We start from the raw sequence: 20,583 nt of genomic DNA, 5'->3' as shown, positions 1-20,583 counted from the left end.
TTAGATTACTTCTTTCTAAAATAAAGGAAAAGAAGAGGGTATTTGTCCTTGTGGTTTGCCTACTTCCATTATTATATTTGGAAAATTCCTGGAAAAGACCCAGCTGGGAGGAATGACCCACCCGGGAACAGAAACCACAAATGCTGATATCAAGTGGTAACTCCATTAACCATATCAAACACTGCCACCTAATATATTATCCAGAATTTTGAGGGGGAAAAATGTAGAATACTAAGTAAATATACTGGGAAAACAGATTAAAAATTAGTGCTTCCCTATAAAAATTGATACTAACAGTCAAAATGTAGATGGTTACTCTTGCTAAATGCCAATGGGTAAATTTTTTTAAAAAAAGTTCTAAAATTGCAAGTCATCTTTTATTATAAACTATGATTCTGAATCTTAAAACAGACCGAAAAAATAAAACAACATACAGGACTAAATGGCAGCATAAAGCCAGAAATGTCATTTAGAACTCTGGAAATGTCCTAGTTTCAAACTCACAGAAATATTGCCTAATTAATGGCACCTAGTATGTACTAAAGTACACTATGAAAGACACTAATATTTATCCCTATGCAATTTCTATTTCTTGGTTATAGATATTACAAAAGGGTCTAGCACATTTGTCATCACCCTTATAAAATGAAGCTTTTATAATTCCATCCCATGAACTGTCCTTTATCCTTATGCTCCTGAAAAATATTTTTATACTGTGTCTACCCCAGTAATTCAGTCAAAACATCATTCAGTGGCAAGGAAAACATGAAGTGAATTTCTTTTCCTGAGTGATCACTATTTAATTCAAACTAAATAAAATAAATACAAAATATATAACAAAACAGACAAAATAAATAGCTGAGTAGCCCAACTTGTGAAGCTTCAGTAAATGATCCACAGAGGATTGCACCTAATATGCATCCATACCTTAGGGGCAGAAAAACCTTCCTTGGGCTGCATTTAGCAAGGGCATTGCTCATTCCCATTGCTATTGTGGCCACCATGTTTGAAGGTCAGGTGTTAGCTAATTCCATCTTGCTCAGGCTAATATTACCTGAAGGAACTCTTTAAGTAAGGACCAAAGTAATTTCAACATTGTGGTTCATATGTAAATGAACACACACTTTAGCCCCATATACAATTTCTTTTGAGACTCCCTTAAGCCAATGCCACAAAATACATACAACATAATCCTCACATTGGGATGACCTTCCATCCTGATACACAAAGGAATAGGTAGAATCCTTTGATGGATCTGACTAAGGAAATTTTCTGTCTCAGGTCTGTCAAAATTCCCTTCTTTGATGAAGTTGGTTTTAATCTTGTTCGTATCCCATGTTGATTTGTCCAATCTGGCCCAAAGTAAAGCTACCTTTGTATGACAGCTTTTACATCAACTTCAGAGAATTCAGTATTTCTGTTTACAAATCTTTAATGTTCAAGTTCTAAATACAGCTAGCTTTATTCTTATATTGCTTCCTATTTTCTACTACATGTGTTCTGCTATATGTATATATCCTACTGTGCAGTAGAGATGTACAAAATTCATCTCTTCTCTTGTGGATGCTTTGAAAAAGAATGTTTGCTGCCTTTCACATGGGGATGGCTTCTTTCTCTCTGTGAGTTCTTTCTTTTTGATTTCTTTCCATATGTTCTGTTTTTATGTTCTTTCTCTCTCTCTCTCTCTCTCTCTCTCTCTCTCTCTCTCTCTCTCTCTCTCTCTCTCCCCCTCTTTCTGTCGCTCTCATACACACATATTCATTTATGTGTATATATATATATATATATATATATATATATATATATACACACACACACACACACACATATATCTTTGTACATAGTCATAATTTCTAAAATACCCAACAAAATATTATATAGATAAGTAGCATAGACTTGGTCTACTTTGAGAATTATGTGCTATCTTACTAATACGGACAATCGGACTCCTCCTGAATCCAAAATCAGAAATGTTCAGGGGGCAGGGGCTGGCCCTAGAACTGGAAAGATCCTCAGGGCATATTAATGATAAATCATATTTTTAAATCACATGGCTTTCTAACTGGAAAATGAAATGCTTTTGTTGAAAATGTGTCCCACTCTATATGGGAATTATTGACTTTAAATTTCTTCATGAGTTATATTAATTGTCTGAAATTTTGCTGTTTAACTTCTCAAAACTACCAGACATGGACACCCTTTTTTCACATTAATAAGTGCCGAATATACACAGAATATATTTTTCACAACGTGTCATACTATCAAAAATATTCAATCTTTATAACCTATGATCTATTCATATCCAGGGAGATTCTCTGTTGATATTACAGAGTATTAAGTAAGTAGAAGTAAAATAACTTGGATTAGTGCCAAAAAGATTTTTTTTAGATTAGAATACCTAAGCTGCCATGATTTTGACCCAAGTGTGACATGTTCACTGTAGTGAACTAACATCTGGAGAATTGCAGTTCTCATATCCCCAGATTAAGTCATCCCACAAGATGGTAAGGACAAGGAAGGCGGGGAGCTTGAGCTGTCAATTATTTGAGGTGGCTACAGAAATCTGAATAACCTCAAAACAGGAGCTGGGGTCTGCACTCTACTCTTCCAACTCTTTGGCTGAGCACACTGTTGGCTTGAGACAAGGTTGGTGATTTATGGGAAATTCTAAGGGGTAGAAATGGGTAAATGCCTCTCCATTGTTGAAAAGGGAAAAAAATGGAAGACATTAGTGAACTTGACCCTGATCTTCAGCAAACTTCTAGAACCTTAATGGGGAAGTTTGGACCCCCTTAGAAAAAGAAGTCATAGAAACCAGTATCTATCATCAAGAACAACTTATTTCCAGCTATGCCAGTCCAACTCTATTTCACACTTTGACAGATTATTATATAAGGAGACAAAGTTTAACAGGTCTTTAGTGAGGAATTTGCAAAAGTCTCTCAAGATATCCTTGCAGTTACATAAAGAAAGATGGGTTCAATGGCAGAACTAAAAAGATTGGAAAGTAGTTGAATTATTGTAACTAAATCGGTCTATGTCTTTGATGATATGTCTTCTAGTATACTGTCCTTGGTTCACTCAAATTTAACAAATGTATCAATAACATGATTAAAAGATAAAATAAATTTTATGTCAGCTCAGAAGGGCCCATGCAGATTAGAAGATTGCCAAATAAAATAGATGGCAGATTCAATGTCTAAAGTATTCTCTTAACCATGTGATCTAATAGGATGAAATTGGGGTAAGTGTGAATTCAAACACTTGATCCATCAAATCAACTAGATAGGAATGCAGCAGGAAACAGTCAGGTCAGTGGCAATTAAAATAAAAAGGACTTAGGGATTTTATTTGACAATAAATGCAAAATGTGTTAGCAATATAATTAGGTCATCAAAAGAGAATAAGAAACTATGCTTCAGGCTTTATGAATAGCAGTTGAGTTTTCAGGTTGATAATGGTGCTGGTCATCTGGGAATCTAGGAATCCCACCATAATAGAGAAATAGGTATTTCTAGACTCCTGAGAATTCAGGTTTCTTCTTCAGAAAGCTCACTTCCCTACTTCTATTGCTATTCTCCTACACACACACACACACACACACACACACACACACAAACACACACACAGCCACTGTCTAACACTTCCTTCCACTCTCAATGTAGATGCCACAGAAAGTCATCCTGGACCTGAGGACAAAATTAAGTGTTCTTTCTGTAGGCATCTCAACAGCTAACAGCTATCAGATCACTTCTAACCATGCCTTGTACGGTTTTCTGTTGTCTGTTTCCACCTCTATACTATAAACATCTTGCTGTGTTTACTATTATAACCTCTGGTTTACCAAAGTCTCTTACTGAACAAATGAGTGAAGCAATTCATATAATAATCAGACAGTGGAAGAATACAAGAACACACTACAAGTAGTTGAAGGAACTTCAGATGCTTACATTGGAGAAAAAAAAAATCTCCCTGGGGGTGACACAAGGGCAGTCTTAAATTATGTTGAAGTTAAAAGAAGAGTGATTCAACTAATTCTACAAGGCACCAAGGCTAAAAGCTTTGAGGAGAGATAGTTTAATGTGGTTCAAGAGATGACTTTCTATTAGAACTATCAATATGGAATAAGTTCTTATGAGAGGAAGTAAGTCCACGGACCATGGACATCCTATAGTACAGGCTGTTGGCTGCGTGGTATGAATGCCATAAAGAAAATTTAGGTACAGGATGGGAATAAATTGGACTAGATGCCAAGTTCCCCGAGATTCCATGGTTATATGATCAAGTCACAAAAATACATTCACCTATTACTCACACTCACTTTCATTTTCAAATAATAGGAATACAATTGTTATCCAAGAGAAACTGCATCCATAGTATCAGTAAAATGAAAGAGTCAATGGTCTTTTGACTTGCTGTTATCTAGTTTGGAAAACTATCTTATCTTTTATTAGCTGCATTGATCTCTAAGCCTACTTCTTTTCTGTAAAATGAAAGACTGAATTGAACCAGATGTTTCTGAATACACCTGGATATACAATTACTTTTATGCTATTCATTTGATAACTTTAAATGACCTACCAAAGGAAAATAAGTTGTTTTTTGGAGGATATCCATTGCAATATATGCATTATGACTAGGTCTCTCAGTGGCCTAATCCACAGAATGAGAATACCCAGTAACTCGGTGTCAAGATGACTAGATTAATAGGCAGATATTGAATTATATTTTTTTTAAAAAAAGTCTTTCCCACATTAGATCATATGGACTTTGATGGCCTTGATTACTGTTGAAGGGAGTCTTGCTGTCTGAGTTTCCAGAGTTACTACCACAAATGATGGGCATTAATGTGCTGTATTCTCTTTCTGGACACAGGCCCAGCCTAATCAGGACTCACTAACATTGTAATGCTTTTGTCCTGACACTGGAAAGTACAGCCCAAGATTTGGGCATTTTTACTTAACATTGCACTTATGGGGAAAACACTGATCTGAGTTATGCTAACATCAAATCTCCTGACATCATATTAGCATCACCTATCTCTTCCAAAACTAGAGTGCCCTTTAGATCATGTTAAAATCACAATAAAGTTCTTAGGAACTTGTCAATATCTGTAGTCTCTATTCAACTTACATCTTGGCCTAGGTTGAATTTTCCTTGGATTTTTGCTTGTTTGTTTTTGCTTTTGTTTCATTTTACTAAATAGGCTGCTTGAGGGGTACCTCTGAAGGAGTAGACTACTCTTAACACAGAGATTTACAGTATTAGGGAGAGAAAACATCAGAAAATGCAGTGACAGCTTCTTCATCCAAAACTAAGTAAAGGTTGTAAAGAGTTCTACCAATGTGAAGATATGATGATGAAGTCCTAAAATTATTTTTAATTCACTGGGAATAAAGATCATATCTTCTTTATTATTTCAATTTTCATTCTCCTAACTAAATCTCTGAATTCCATGATAAGTAACTAGTGTTAATATTTATATTTTTATCTTAACTACTTTAACAATTATAGAGCAGTATGAAATATAAGACACACTGTACAATTGTAAGAAAAATAAAAGGAGACACAGAGACAAGATGCAGAGGCAGGAAAGATGGAAGAATGGCCAAACTGCCAGCTTTATTTATATCTATAGGTTACTTTAAGTCATTGTTATCATTAGTACACATTGTTCATTGCATTACTAGGCAGGTGATAGACTTAGCAACATTACGCAGCTTATTTCTCAGTATTACTAAGTTGAAGTGTGCAATGTTAGGAGGTTCGTGTAGCTCTCAAGAAAGTATATTATATAAAGTTATTGTTATGTGGACAGGTTTAGGCTCAGTAAAACATTGTGGCTAACAAGAGAGTTCCTTTATTCCCAGGAGCTGTGAACCTGAGATCAAGGTTGATTCTGATAAGACTCTAGCACAGAGCATTCTCATTCAGGGCATTGCCATAGCAGCCAGATGTTCACATGTATTAGTTATCTTACTAGTTCCTAGCAGAAACTGCAAGGCATTCTGAGGACGGGAAACAGGGTGCCTGTTACCCCCTAGGAGTTTGCTCACAAGAGGAATGCTTCCCTGTATATTTCTATGGTCAGAATACATTCATAGCAGTAATTTGTTTTAACTTATTGTGATCCTACAAAGAAGATATTACTATTGTCCCCATTTTATAGATGAGCAAACTGAAACACAGTGTGTCCTTCAGAGTACCCTGCGAGAACTAAAAACTCATTCCTCAGCTGCTGTTGGCTGCTGGGGCTCATGACTGAGTACATACAATAGGAAATACCATTAACTGAGGAATCTTCCTAGCCCAAGGCAGCCAACATTCAAGGACTGTTCACTGGTGTGAGGTTAAAAAAAAAAAAGAAAGAAAAAGAAAGAAATAAAGAAAGACTCAGTACACTTGCCTGAATTCACAGCATGGATAATACATCTCATTTGCAGAGGTCCCCATGGACCATCAGGATCATCTAAGGCCTCTGTGATAATAACTGCATCACAATTCAACATACCCTCTACCAGTTTCCCTCGTTTCCTCACAAGTGTTACTCCCAAGAACACAATTCAACGAATCATCTCAGAGTTCATTTTTCAAATAACCCAATCTATGGCTAGTTTTTGGTCCAAAGCTACACAGGTATTGAGTGACAAACCCAAAGGATCTGATTCCAGTCTAAGTGTCCTCAGCCACTGGGCTGATATGCCATATGAATATATTTTATTCTGTATCTGCATCTCAGTTCAAATCCTAGAGCAACATTTCCCAAATTCAGGAACGACTAATATTCCTGTTGATGTCCTAATTGTACATCTACAAATGTGACCCTGTTCAAATAAGTTCAGAAAGTGCCACATATTTTGCCCATCTTAGAAAGTCTCCATAAAGCTTAATATTTCAATAGCACTGACAAGGACTACAACCTTAAAAAGTCTGTTTATACAAAATCTTCTGAACTTTTCCAACCGCAGTGCCCTCTTATGTGAATTCTATTAGTACCAATCTTTTAGTGTCCTTCAATACCAACATGGGAAATTCTGGCTTTGAGTCAACTTTGCTCTTCTTCCAAGGGTCTTCTGCCTCCCCTTTCAAAACCTCCCTTGACATCTGACTACCTCTGAGAAGCCACCTTGGGCAGGCTAAGGGTTTTTGACATTTTATCCATTTCTATGTAGAGCTTGCTTGCATACTTGGTCTTAATGAAGAACTTATTTTATTTTTCAGGCCCAAATATCATAATATTATAATAGGAGTCTATATAATATTTACAGAGTTTGTAAATATGCTATCCTTATATGTAATAGCCATTTATCAGGCTAATTTTCAGGTCTGGTTTCTAAATTCAGCTCTAATAATTGTGGAGTCTACTATACCTTCTTCAGCCTCTCTCTCTCTCTCTCTCTCTCTCTCTCTCTCTCTCTCTCTCTCTCTCTCTCTCTCTCCCTCCCTCCCCCCCAAGTATGATCTGTGTTCTATGTGTTCCTGGACACTTAGCTTGTTCTTAAAATATTAGTTTTTTCATTAGTGTCAGGATAATATAAATATCATGGAGGGTTGCTATAAGGATTAAAGATAATTAGCATTATAAAGTACATGTTAAATGCTCAATTATTATATGCTATTTATTTTGTGATTGATGATGGTTGTGAAAGATAGCACAGATGGTAGTGATGGTGTAACTTGGGAGAAACTTTTACAGGATCTATGTCTACACTGTATAGTTGTCTAAGATTTTAAATGTGTACATGATTGAGAGTACTTAGAAGAGCACAAGGCCACATATTGAATTTATAAATATGTTTAGTTTTGCACTGATGATGTTGAAGAATAATGCCAAGAGGCCAAGTAAAAGTATTATGCCATGGCTTGTCTTTCTTCCACAATCAAGGGAAACTTGGAGAGGATTAGGAGAGCCACACAGTAACAATTATTCTACAGTTAAAATACAGTGTCTCAGGATAGAACACTGGCCATAGGTAATGTAAGTTCAAGAAGAAAGATAAGAACTCAAATGCCAAAAAGACTTAGAAAGATGTCAATTGTACATGGAATAATAATATTAATTAATGAAGAAAAATAATTGCTATTCACTTCCACTTCAGGCCTTACAAGAACAAATGGACAAAAATTGCTTTTGGATAGAATTGGATTGCTATCTGGAAAAGCATTTTAACTCTCAAGATTGATCAGCATTAGCATATTTTACTGAAGGATGCACAGTGACCTCTATTAAGAGATCCACAGATGATGGGGTGAATGCAAATCTGCATAGCCCAGTTAGAGGAAACTTTATCTATGGACAGAGGGAAGGATGCCAAGTAATTCTTTGCAGTTCCCAAGCTTTGATGATGAGCCAACTTAACATGCTAAATGTTGCTCTTCCCAACATAGGGTTGCAGACAATAAGATTTCTCAAGGGATTCCTTAGGTCAATTTTCCCCTTTAAAGATCCAACACATAAGTCAGCTAGGGGTAAGTGTCTTCAACGTGCAATAACAACCACTCTCTAATTAGACACAATCTCCTAAGCAGGGCATCAACCAACCAGCAGAGACTGGTGCTAGTAAATTAAATTTTAAACATCCTGCTATAATCACTCCCCTGATGTGTCCCCTTCTTTAAGCTCCATTCTCAGGGTTTTTTTTTTTTAATTTATTGTAATTACTTTAGTAATAAGATTTGTTTCCTTGTTATTATATATATTACTGTGCAGAGTAACAAAAAAAATAATAGCACAAAAGAGTTATGTTTCTTATTTATCTCCTTGGCCATTATTGGGCCAGGGGGAAGGGCGGGGAGCAGGGAGAAGCTGTAAATAGAGAAGAAAGTGTTTCCCGTGGTGTGGTGTAAAGATGTATGGGAGCATATTTGCAAGGAGGAAGCAGGGCGATGAAGGAATAAGCCTAATAATTCAAAAGGACTAGGTGGTTCAGAGAGATATATAACCAAGGCAAAGGCAACCTGGAAGTCAGGGCAAGGAGGATGATCTGCATTATAAAAGTTTATGTGCTACCTCTGGCTTTCCTGTTTATAAACTCTGGCTGCTGCTCAGAAGGACCCAGAACTAGAGAGTGGAAGGCTCTGAGACAATTCCCCAAAGCTGGCCTTGGAGGTGCAATTCCTCTGGCTCCTGATGGGGTGCACTTTTCTAGAACCTGGGTTTCTGCAGTCCTACCACCTGGATACACCTGAGAGACAGACTCCCTGCTGGGGAAGACAAATTCCACTGACCAAAGCCACACTGCTCATTAAGGATTCCCTGAAAGCTCTTGGAGATGCCTTGATGGACGTGGCTGAATAAAGGCTATCTTTTAAGACAAGAAGGCAGGTTTCTAGTCAATTTCAAGGGGCCAATTAAATCTAAACATGAAGAGTAAGCATGAAGAAGGAAAAGGGTATGAACTGAACTCCCCAGATTTAAGCTTTCTCTACTGCTGTATTTTTGAAACAATTTATTCAGTTCTATAGCTACTTTGTGGTATTAAAATCACCAGGGCAATCAAAAGTTTAGATACCTATCAATCTATATCTCCTTTGATCTCTCCCCCTCTTTCTGAAGAATTTCTATCCCACTGCCATTGCCTAGCCTAGATCTCCTTGAGAAACTGAGATACGAAAAGCAAGAAAAAAGATCACCAAGTCACCGTGGACTGGCCAATGAGAAGAGCTTTGATGGCCTCCCATGAAATTCAGGCACCCGAACACACTAAGAGGACCGGTGACCTTGTATAGTGCCTTATCATTTTTGAAGTACTATGTATGGTATTTGATCATGAAGCTAATCAGACAAGGTACAGTGGTTAGGACTTATGACCCTGCCTTAAATAATTTGAAAAACTAGGAGTAGAGAGGCTAAGTAAATTGTCTAAAGTCATGCAGCTGGAAAGAAGCCAATATTGACCTACATCAGGATCCTCTGATAACCTGGTCAGAATTCCTTGTACAACACCACTGTCACCTGCATCACAGAGAGAAAAAGGCCAGAGTCAGGAGAAAGGAAGAAAAAGCAAAAATTGCTTCCCTTGAGAAGAAATTATTATGGCTCAGATAACATTATTATGGCTCAGATAACAAAAGGATGGGCTCTGCCTCTTCTTTCACAGAAACAGAGTACCCCTGAGATTAAGAAACAATAGAAAAAAGCTTCCTTAGTTTGGTCAGGGACTGTCGGGGCTGGGCTTCCCATTTTCCAGTCATAGATTCCCATGTATTTTAGGAAACCATGTAACATACATCACTAAATACACAGTAGATGTGATGGGAATTGAGAAGGAATTAATCTATATTGCACTCAGGAGTTTGCTTTACCAAGATTTCTAAGCGTATGTGGAAAGAAAGTATTAGGAGTGGGCACTCTGAGAGATGTCTACAGGGACAACTGAGAAAGGACAGATGTTCACATGCTTCCCTCCGCCTCTACATCCCTGTCCCCATTTCTTCCTCCTCTAGAAGGACTGGGGGAGAGAAAGAAAACAAGAAATACTGGAATGTAGTCGTCTGAATCAGAAGTTACGCAGCTAGTGAAAGAGCAAAGCATTTAACAAAACAAACGCATTTCCCCAAGAGCCTCAGCCCCAAATTGATCAATGATTCTGCAACATTGAATCATTTTTAATTTAATGCTTCTGGGAAGTGAAGGGGGGAGACCCATCAACTACAGGCACAGTTGGCAAGAGCTGGGTATTAGCATTTGGCAGCATTTATTATTGCTGTTTGTGATGGCATAAATTAGGTTTATGCTGATATAATTAATAACCCTAAATTTGGGAATAATAAATAGTAATATTTATTTGAAATTGCAATGTCTGAGAAAGGCAAATAGAGTCCTCCAGCTCCTGATGCCTTCTCTGTGGGCAAGCAATGGTGGGAATGGGGTGTAAGTGAGGAAGCCCTTGGGAATGCACTCCCAGAACCCAGCCCCAGCACCAGGCATCTTTAGCACTATGCTAATGATTTAGCAGCAGGACCTTTAGAGTTCCCAGAGCAAATAATTTCCATTTTTATCTCCATGAACAAGTTCATCAGCAAGACTGAGTATGTCACATTTCTCTCTAGAACCAGGACCCTCAATTGTTCAGAGTCAATACTGTCCCTAAGGCTTATGTACAGAGATTTGGACAACTGCAGCAAAGACTATATTCTTTATGGGTCTATCTCTTTCCACCTGTCACAATTGTCCTGTTAATTCCCTCTAGACCATGATTTGAGAATTATTGACAAACATTTGCAAAGAAAGAATTTAAGGCAGAAAGCAGTTACATTTGCATTATTTTTTTTTTAAATTTAAATGTGTCTTGCATTTTAAAAAGTTGTAATCAAAAGCTGAGTGAATGCAATATTCCTATAAGTGGTCTCCATTTTTTGTCCAGGAACATTTCTTCGAATTAAAAACAGACTAAGACTTCCATCCCCACAATTTTCTATTGAAGGCAGGAGGTAGATGGAAAAAATTATAGTTTCTCCAACTCCATCAGAATGACATACTTTCTCCATTCTTGAATACAATGAAAGTAAAGCAAAGAGAAAGAATACTCTTTACCCACCTCCCCCTCAGAGTCCAAAACAGAGACACAAAAACAGGGTAGAATTAGAATCCAGACAGACATTTTCATTCACTTTCATCTATTTGACATGTGCTTCATGTCCAACACTATTAATTTTTCCTTAAACACAAATTAAGCAAAAAAATTTCCATTCACTGATAACTCTGCTCTGTTCCAAATAGTACAAAGTAAGAAAAATGATCTAAATAAAACAGTACATGATTACAAGTTTCAGCTCCTTTGTCCCAGGAAGAGCAGTTGAGTTCTTTGCTAAAGGAACAGAGGACCAAAACACATTAAGCTTTCAGAGTAGTCTTTGTGTAAAAAACAACTCTTAGAGGGATGCAGCAGCAGGAGCTTTGGATTGCCCTGGAATCTCTTTGAAAGACAGTGGAGCTGAACCTTCAAATGAGAGTGCTGCTCTCATGTCCTGTCATCAACACTATCAGCATTATTTCTACAGAAAGTATGGACCCATTCGCTCATCTTCCCAGATGACAAAGAACATGCAGAATGCTCCCCTGTAAGTGCTTCAGCTTGTGATCATAGAGGGGGACACAGTTTTTTGCTGAGTTAGGAAAAAAAAAGAGAGACCCAGAGAGAGATAGGCACAGAGGCAGAGAGACACCTCCTGGGAGGCTTACCATCAGACAGCTTTCTCTCCTGCCTTTCCTGTGTACCTTCTTCTTTTCCTGCAAAGGAACATGGGTCTTCTGCCCTTGCTTTTGGGAACTGCAGAATTCATTGTCACAGGCACACATGAAATATGTGTTTCAGAAGCCAAATATGGACTAAAACCTATGAAAGAGGAAATTCCTCCCTCACAATATCCAAGAGTTCTAAGAGATTAAATCCTCCAGTTTGGAAGGATATATAGACCCCAAGCTTATTAAACCTTAGTCTACAGAAGACATGAAATCAGGCCCACTGATGAGTCTGTAGTAGTTATTTCAAGATGCAGTGCTGGCAGCAAACTTCCAGCTGCCAGCAATGCAGATTGACAAGGGGAAGGAGGGAATGGAGATTGCTAAATAATTTTGATTCCCATAAGCTCAACAAAAATTATACCTTAAAAGGGTAGGACACAAATCTCCTCCAATTTAACTTGTATTAAAACATTATTGTAGTTGTAGCAACAATGCTTACATACTAATATTTAACTGAATATATAGCAAAATGACTACATATTCATTTCTAGTAGATATTGCTCAAAACCCTTTCAAGTTCTTACCTTGGCCTAGAATGACCTTATCTGAGAATGAATTTCAGGAGATGTAAAATAAAGTGGATGCATTAGAATTAGACTAACAGCTACTAGGCACTTTTTACTTCTCATATTATGCTGGAAACATTTACAGGACATTTACTGGAGGGTCCTAGAAGCTTTCACACAGTAAAGCTGTATAGCCTAGTGGAAAGATCACAAGCTTTGTAACCAGACAAATTCAAGTTTAATTCCTGACTCTGAAGTGTATTATATATGCAATATTGTTTTCAGAGTTTTTGTGTGTGTAATTTTTTTTTTTTTTGCAAAATGGGAGTAAAATATTTTACCTTTTCAGATAGCTGTAGTAATTAGAAGACATGAATATAAAACGTTAAAGTTATGTTTATCCTATTAGATTGACAAAAAAAAAATCAAAAGGTAGATGAAGTGCAGTGCTTACAAGGACTTGGGCACCAGCATCATCATCCAGTAGTAGGAATGAAAATTTGTAAATTTTCTAATGACAGAAATCAGGCAATAATGTCTCAAATACAAAATATGCTTAACATTTGATTCAGCTGGCTATATTTGAAGATTTATCTCAAGGAAATGTGCAGAGAAATTCACTAATTATATAGCAATAATATTCCTCTGCCTATTGTTTAAATTAATTATGACTCATCAATACTATCAAATTGCTATTTTAAAAACTGCTATCATGTGTATTCTTTGAAATGGGAAGATGTTAGTTCATTAATTATGCCATAATGTTTTATCTTTTGAAAACCATTATAGGTATGGGTAAATAATGATATGTGAAGAAATAGCTGATATAACTGAAACTGTCGATGTATAAATGGTTAAAGAATCTTCTCCAACCTGCTAACTGTGTTTTTCTCTAAGATTCAGGAAATGTCTCCATGTTACAAAATTTTAGAAGAACTGTGCAATTAAAATAGGTTGTCAACTGAATAGTGTCCCTTGGAATTATGCAATGTAGTAATCCTGAATTTGAGTACTTTTAAATGATTTTCTTTTTTTCTCTATATATTGAATTTTCTAAAGTAAGGATATATCTTTTTTTCTGCTAGAAACAATAAAGCCATCTTGTTTCATGAAAACAAAGTCACATGTTCACAGTGCTAAGCCCGCTGCTAGTGCGTGTCATGTCTGTCGGCACTTGGTAAACAGACATCTTGAGCTTATTTTCACCTGTTGTCAAAATCAGCAAGTCACAGTGCTCAGACTCCCTTTCCAGTTGCCTTCCTAGTCAGTTCTGCCAATAAGAGGCACTAGGGAAAGATAGGAAGGGAGGAGGAGGGAGAAAAGAACACCCTTTCTGTTTCCCGTTCACAGTTAATGTGGCTGGAACAGCTGCAGGCAAATGGTTCTTGGAACCCTTGTTTTGTAAGAAACAACACTGCTGTGTGCCCTCAAAGATACTAGCAGCAGGCGTCACCAAACCATCCCCCTGCCGTTTGCATACAGGCCACTGACTTCTTCATCCTCCAGGTTGTGACCCTCACCCACTGAAGCCCCAGGCAGGTCAGGCCCCCTTCTCAGAGCTTCAAACACCAGACTCCTAGAATCAGCCTCTCAAGAGCCTCACTATGGTAACTCCACCTCTTCCCTTTGTTTCCTCCATCCTTATAGGGTGTAGCTACCTCTGCAGTTCTTAATTTCTTGGTTACATTAACATCCCCTTTTTGAACTCTCAGACTTCTACCACCTGTATGAACCCATTTCTGTGTTAACTCTCATCTTTTGAAACACCTAGTATCCTGAATATATCATTTTTTATCATTAGGAAATAATAAAGCCTTTTACAATCTTTTAATGTGCCAATTTTGCTGAGCACAACTCTCAGAACATATTAACCATTGTACTTATTATTCAATGTTCCCTTAGGAATTTCACTAAATATCACTGCCACTTTTCCCCTTCACCAATCTTGGGCATAGACAATTCTTTAAATCTCAATAGTGTAGCTGAAACAAGGCTGAAAGGCTTATTAACACTTAACTGAAGAGTAAATGATGTAACAAAAGATAGATACTCAAAGAAAATTTAAAGCTGATTATCAGTATAGCTGTTCTCACCCTCAAGTGGCCAGTTAAGGAACAGTCTCTTCAGGCCTCTTCCACATGACACATGTCATCTTTCCTCTAGAATATATGGTGACCCTCTGGTGGACCAGAGTCCTTTTGATTTAAGTTTTAGGAGAAGCCACTTTCCCTTAAAGATCTTTTTTTTTTTTTCGTCTTTTTTGTTCCCTGCTCGGGTTGACTAACAATGGGAGTAACCAACCTACTCAATGACAACCCAGTGTTCCTACCCACAGAGGAGTGCTCATGGGCAACAGCACCATGCATCATAGTACAATAGCAAATAGGGTTGCCATCATGATCTATAGCTCCAGCATCGTATTTCCTGGGTCACTTACATGTTCCCATCCAGATGAGGAAAGAGAGCAAACAAGAACTGAGGTTGAATTTCTCACCAGCTCAGAGAGTGTGTTCCATTTTTACTTTGTTCAAATGAAAGGAAAATGATATACATATTAGTCAGTCCTGTGTTTATTTAAATGCAACTGATCTGTGAAATCCAAAAGTCTAAGAACCCCCATTGCATGTTATTATATTGAGGAGACTTTAAATACATTAAAAATAGAACTGATGTCAAAATGGGAAGAAAGAGACATGGCCCAGCTTAGAGGTGAAGTACACCAACAGGGTAATCTAAGCCCTCTATGATCCTGAAGAGTTGAGCGAAAATCCACTACAGAATGTTTAACAGAGGAGCATCCCCATAGCAATAAATGTTCAAATTCAGCTGGGTGCTGTTTACAATAAAAAACTGGTAATAACAGCAAAGTATGTATTCTCTAACAGAGAGCCAGTAGGACCAGATAGAGAGTTGAGGGCCAAGCCAAGCTGGGAATTTAATTTCCAAGAATGGGACCTGGGATGAACCAATGCATTCGTACTGGGACAAAATGGCAGGAAACCAGAAACACTGTGCCTTGTCTTTATCTGAGAACCCTGGATACATTGGTCTTTGACAAAAAGTCTAATTTCAGAGTCTTTCTGCTGATGGGACTGAGATTATATTTGTATATTTATCTAAGTGTTATTGCTTAGTTATTAGGTATCCCCCAGAAGCTCACATGGGGGACAATGCAAGAAGCCTTAGAGGTGAAGTGATTGGGTATGAGAGCCTTAACCCAATCAGTAAATTAATCACCTGATAGGGATTAACTCAGTGGTAACTGAAGGCAAGTAGGGTGTGGCTAGAGGTGGGTCACGGGGACATGAGTTTGGGGTATGGATTTGGTGAGCTTAGCTTAGTTTCTCTCTGCTTTCTGACCATCGTATGAGCCACTTTCCTCCACCACACTCTTTCATTCTGTTGTTGTGCCTCACCCTGAGCCCAGAGGAATGGAGCTAGCTGTCTGTGGACTGAAACCTCTGAAACCATGAGCCCCCCAGTAAACTTTCCCTCTACTAAAATTGCTCTTGTCAGGTCTTTTGTTACAGCAGTGAAAAAGCTAACTAAATCACCGTGGTAGTTGGGAACAGCTGATAGACTAAAATAAACAAGTGCTTAGGAGCTAGATAGACTGGGTTCGAACACCAGCTCTGTCACGCAAGAGTAACATAACTTTGGGTATGTATGTGAGTGCCCACTCATGTGTGTGTGTGTGTTTCAATTTTCTAGACAGTTTCTCATGATATGTCTGCCTTGAATTAATCCTGTGGACTTGGCTACTCATTTTATCTCTCTGGTTTGTTTCTTATCATTTTAAAGATTAGGACTAAATAATATACAGGAACCCTCTCAGCTAGAATGTTTTAAAGATTATTATATTCTAATTTTCTTAACTCTTTAGAGCAAAGAAAATTAGGATAAACATGAGCTCTAGTCCTGGATCTATAAGCCCAAATGTTTAAACTGAACCCAAGACTCAATCCCTGTGTAACCAAGTTTTCTTATCTAGAAGCTGCATTGAAGACCCACATATACTGGGTTGTAATGTCAATTAAATATGACAATACATGTACAATAATTAGGTATTTCTTGGACCCCAAAAGATGCTGAGTATATATATTTTTAGATAAAGCCTGTGAGTTCTCTCCTTGTAGAAAGATAAAACCTTAACAACTCACAGTGTAGTAAAGGGCTGTTGGCACTTTAAGTGACCCCAAATTGCTAAGATGGTCTAGATTTTTTCACCCGACTTTTATAGCTTGATTTGTTTCCTCTAGTGCATTCAGCTCTTACTTCTTAGCACCTTGGTGCATTTACTTATAGTACTCTTTTGCTCTTTATTTTTGTTTCATCTGTTTCACAGTGGTTTGGGAGAAGATAATCAAGTTTGCAGAATATACTCTAAGAATGAGCATGCTCTGATTCTCCTGTGAATAAAATGTTAGGCTGTGTGTTGACTTCATAAAAATTATCTTGCTGCTACCACCCAATAACCAAAAATTTAAAAATAGGAATCATACTCAATTTCTTCCTTTCCTTCACCCTGCTCCCACTTACATATTATGTCTACTTTTTATGCAGCTTAAAAATCTCCTCCCCACTCCTCACTTCCTACTCTAATCAAGCCACCAATATCATTTCTATTCTTACATGATCTGTTGGCTCCATGTTCTATTTTACTCTACCTTGGGAATAATCATAAGAGTCAGAGAGCCACTGCATTGGTTCTCCTGACTTACACAGAATTTAGCCCAATTCAATACAAACCATTAGGCCAGCAAGAGAGAAAATCATTTCTTTTGGAACTTAACATAACCATCTATCTTTTTATTTTGTTTTTCTGTTCAGACATGTGTTGCTAAGAGATCCTTGGCTTCGCAAGACCCACTATATTTTCTTTTTTACAAGAAAATCCTGGCTTTGTCTCACTGACCGCTGTTATCAAAACGTCCCAGCCTTCCTCAGAGGCTCTATCACCATCACCACAAAAGGAAACAAGTCTATTTTTACGTGTTCTTGCAAGCTCCATGGAGGCCCCTGATTACTTGTAAAACAAAAGTACAAGCTAGTAGATTAATTGCCAAGTTCACGTGTAGATTCTCAAATATTTGTTCAAAGGTTGTCTCTTTGCTGGTCGGGTGACACACAGGGCAGTTCTGCCATCTTTAAGAAGCCCATTCATACATGTCCACATAAAAATCAGTAAGTTGAGAAAAATATCCAATAAACAATTTTTAGGTGAACTGCATCAAGCTTGGAGAGGACTTTACATGGAGAAATTCAGATGTGTACAAGGGGAATTTGATTTTTTTTTCCCACGGTGTGGTCCAAATGATTATCTAAAATGGGTGAAGCTCACAGGCAAAGATCAGAACACAGTAAAATCGCAAATCAACCTTATTATGCACAATGGACTGTCAACCACTGATAGTTAAGTGGAAGTTACATAAACCATGTTAGGCATGTTCAAAATAGGTCACAGGAGCTGAGACGTTTAAGCCCTTTTATTGTAAGACATCGTGCATCCATGGCAGTCTCAAGTCTTCTGATAATGATGTGCTGTGCTATGACCTGTAGATTTTCCTACCAGTGGAATAAGGCTGTGATTTCCAAGTCCCTTTTAGCCAAAAATGTGTGCATAATCCAAAGATGTACAAAGTGCCTTGAGTTCCATGATGAAAGATGCTATATAAATGAAAAGGGTAATTTGAGTCATAATAAATAATAGTAATGATGATGAATGCTAGTGTCATTGAAAAGAAGCTGGCCTGCCATTTGGAAGCACAAAGCAACCAGCTGTGAGCTGGAAATAATGTGAGTTCCAGCCAAGAAGATAGTCAGAGACCAAGACCACATTAACTTTAAGCCCAAGGCTTGGAGCAAGCTCTTGATTTGGAGGTGTGAGCATCTGAAATGGCAGAAACTTCAATACTAAAGCTCTGAGTTTGAATATTGCCTTGGGCTTAAGAGACCATTTTCCAGAAAGGTCAACAGAGAGCACATTATCTTCCTTTTCCCTCAGAGGAGAAAACTGAGTAGGTCAAGGAAAGAGCCAGATTTCTGAATTAAAGTTCCAACTCCAGGTCCAGGGCTCTTTCCATTCTTTTCTGGACCCCTGGCAATTCAATGGAAGGGGAGACTTCAGCAAACAGCCAACTTGGATGAGAAATCATCAAAACAATATCATGTCCTAAAGATGCATTGCTTAGCTGTTCACCCACCGAGACTGACAAAGCTCATTAGTAAAACCCTTGGCTGATCAGGCAGGAAAGAACCATTCATTGATGTCCCAGAGCTGTTCTCCAGAGTTAAAGGAACACAGCAGGAGCCAGTGTGTTGTGTGTGACCATGAGAGAACCCTACTGAAGGCCCACATCCAGCCTGAGGTCCTAGAAGTCTAATTACTGCCAGAGGCCCAAATGGTGCTCCTTGGTGAATGGCTGATGTTCCTTGGAGACAGATTGATGCATCTTGGTCTTTCAGTCCTTAAACATGCTTGAATGCCAAGCAGTAACTATAGAGAAAGAGGAGAGACCCTGCTCTCTGGACCATGGCCCTGCCTTCAAACAGTCTCTACGCATGCACGCAAACATGCACATGTGCACATGCGCACACACACAATTAACATCTGGGAACTGCTAAGCTAGAAAGACCATGTCTGTTAGAAACAGGTGTGAACCTCACTTCCCCTTCCTTCTTTCCTTCTTTCTTTTCTTTTATTCACTCCTTCCTTCCCCACCACTTTCTTTTTTCCTTTCTCCTGTTTCTTTTGCCTACTATAAATTTTCTAGTCTGTAGTTTTGATTTGTCTGCCTTTGGCATGATTTAACATATTTCATCATTTGGAATTTATGCTGCTTATATTTCATCATCTTTGTATTTTTGACCTTTTAAAATGGCTTATCTTCATTTTGTGCTTATCCTTTGGAATTAGTCTATTCTAAAGTGTTTAACATCAAATTTTCTTACTTAAAGAAATTAACCATTTAATCTTTTTAAAATGATTCTTGTGAAAATCATTTTATCTCTTTGAAGGTTTTGCTTTCTTTTTACTATTTGTATATAATTCTTATCTCTTCACTTTCAGCACTTTAGTATTTCTGTTTTCTAAGTTTTCTAAATTTATCTTGTTCCTACTTTACTACTAGCATTTTAAATTATAAGTACATTTTCCTTTGTAGCTTCTGAAATTATTTATTCTTTCAATATTTCCTATTTATCTTGTATTTTTGTTTTTCCATAGAATTTAATATCCATTTTTATAATGAAGAACCATTTATTGCCACATAAAGGGGCCTGATTCTTTGTTCACAGAATTTGAGATGAATGCTTGTGAATGTTGTCCCTGCTCACTGGTCATGTGACCTTGGGGACCTCAGCTGGACCTTAGTTCACAAACTGTGAGAGTGCCGACCCTGCCTCAGACCTCATCAACAAGCAATCAGCTTTCCCATTATTCCAAAGACATGTAGAGGCTGGGTAGGTGGAAGAGAGACTCTAATCTTCTCTTTTGCAACCAACATTCCATTAAGCAAAAGTGACACTCTTATTTTAGTTGTATTTAGAACCCAATAATTCCTATATTTGGTCTTTGGATGCTATCCCATAATTCTTGGATGTTCTGCTCATGGTTTCTTATCATCTTAAAATTGAAAATAAAGGTTTCTTTGCATTAAACATTAATAAGAAAATATCAGCATTGGTCTTCTCTGTGAAGAAATCACAGATAAGCCCTAAATTTGTTATTAACTCACAGTGGGACTTCGATAAGTCAACTTTGATTACCCTGGACACCACAGTCCTCCATTCTAAAAGAAGAGTGTTGGACTAGATTATTTCCTCTGGTAT

General features: G+C 37.7%; 1 protein-coding gene across 2 annotated transcripts in view; it reads right to left on the bottom strand.

The window, feature by feature from the left end:
- The window catches only part of Agbl1 (AGBL carboxypeptidase 1), a 719,307-nt gene that overhangs the window by 459,265 nt on the left and 239,459 nt on the right, over window positions 1-20,583 (bottom strand). The window lies entirely within an intron of this gene.

This window comes from Marmota monax, unplaced genomic scaffold, assembly GCF_021218885.2.
Source record: "Marmota monax isolate L192 unplaced genomic scaffold, Marmota_monax_Labrador192_F-V1.1 WCK01_AAM20220418_F8-fsc00005, whole genome shotgun sequence".
In the NCBI taxonomy this organism is placed as follows: domain Eukaryota; kingdom Metazoa; phylum Chordata; class Mammalia; order Rodentia; family Sciuridae; genus Marmota; species Marmota monax.
This window is presented reverse-complemented; position numbering and strand designations above follow the sequence as displayed.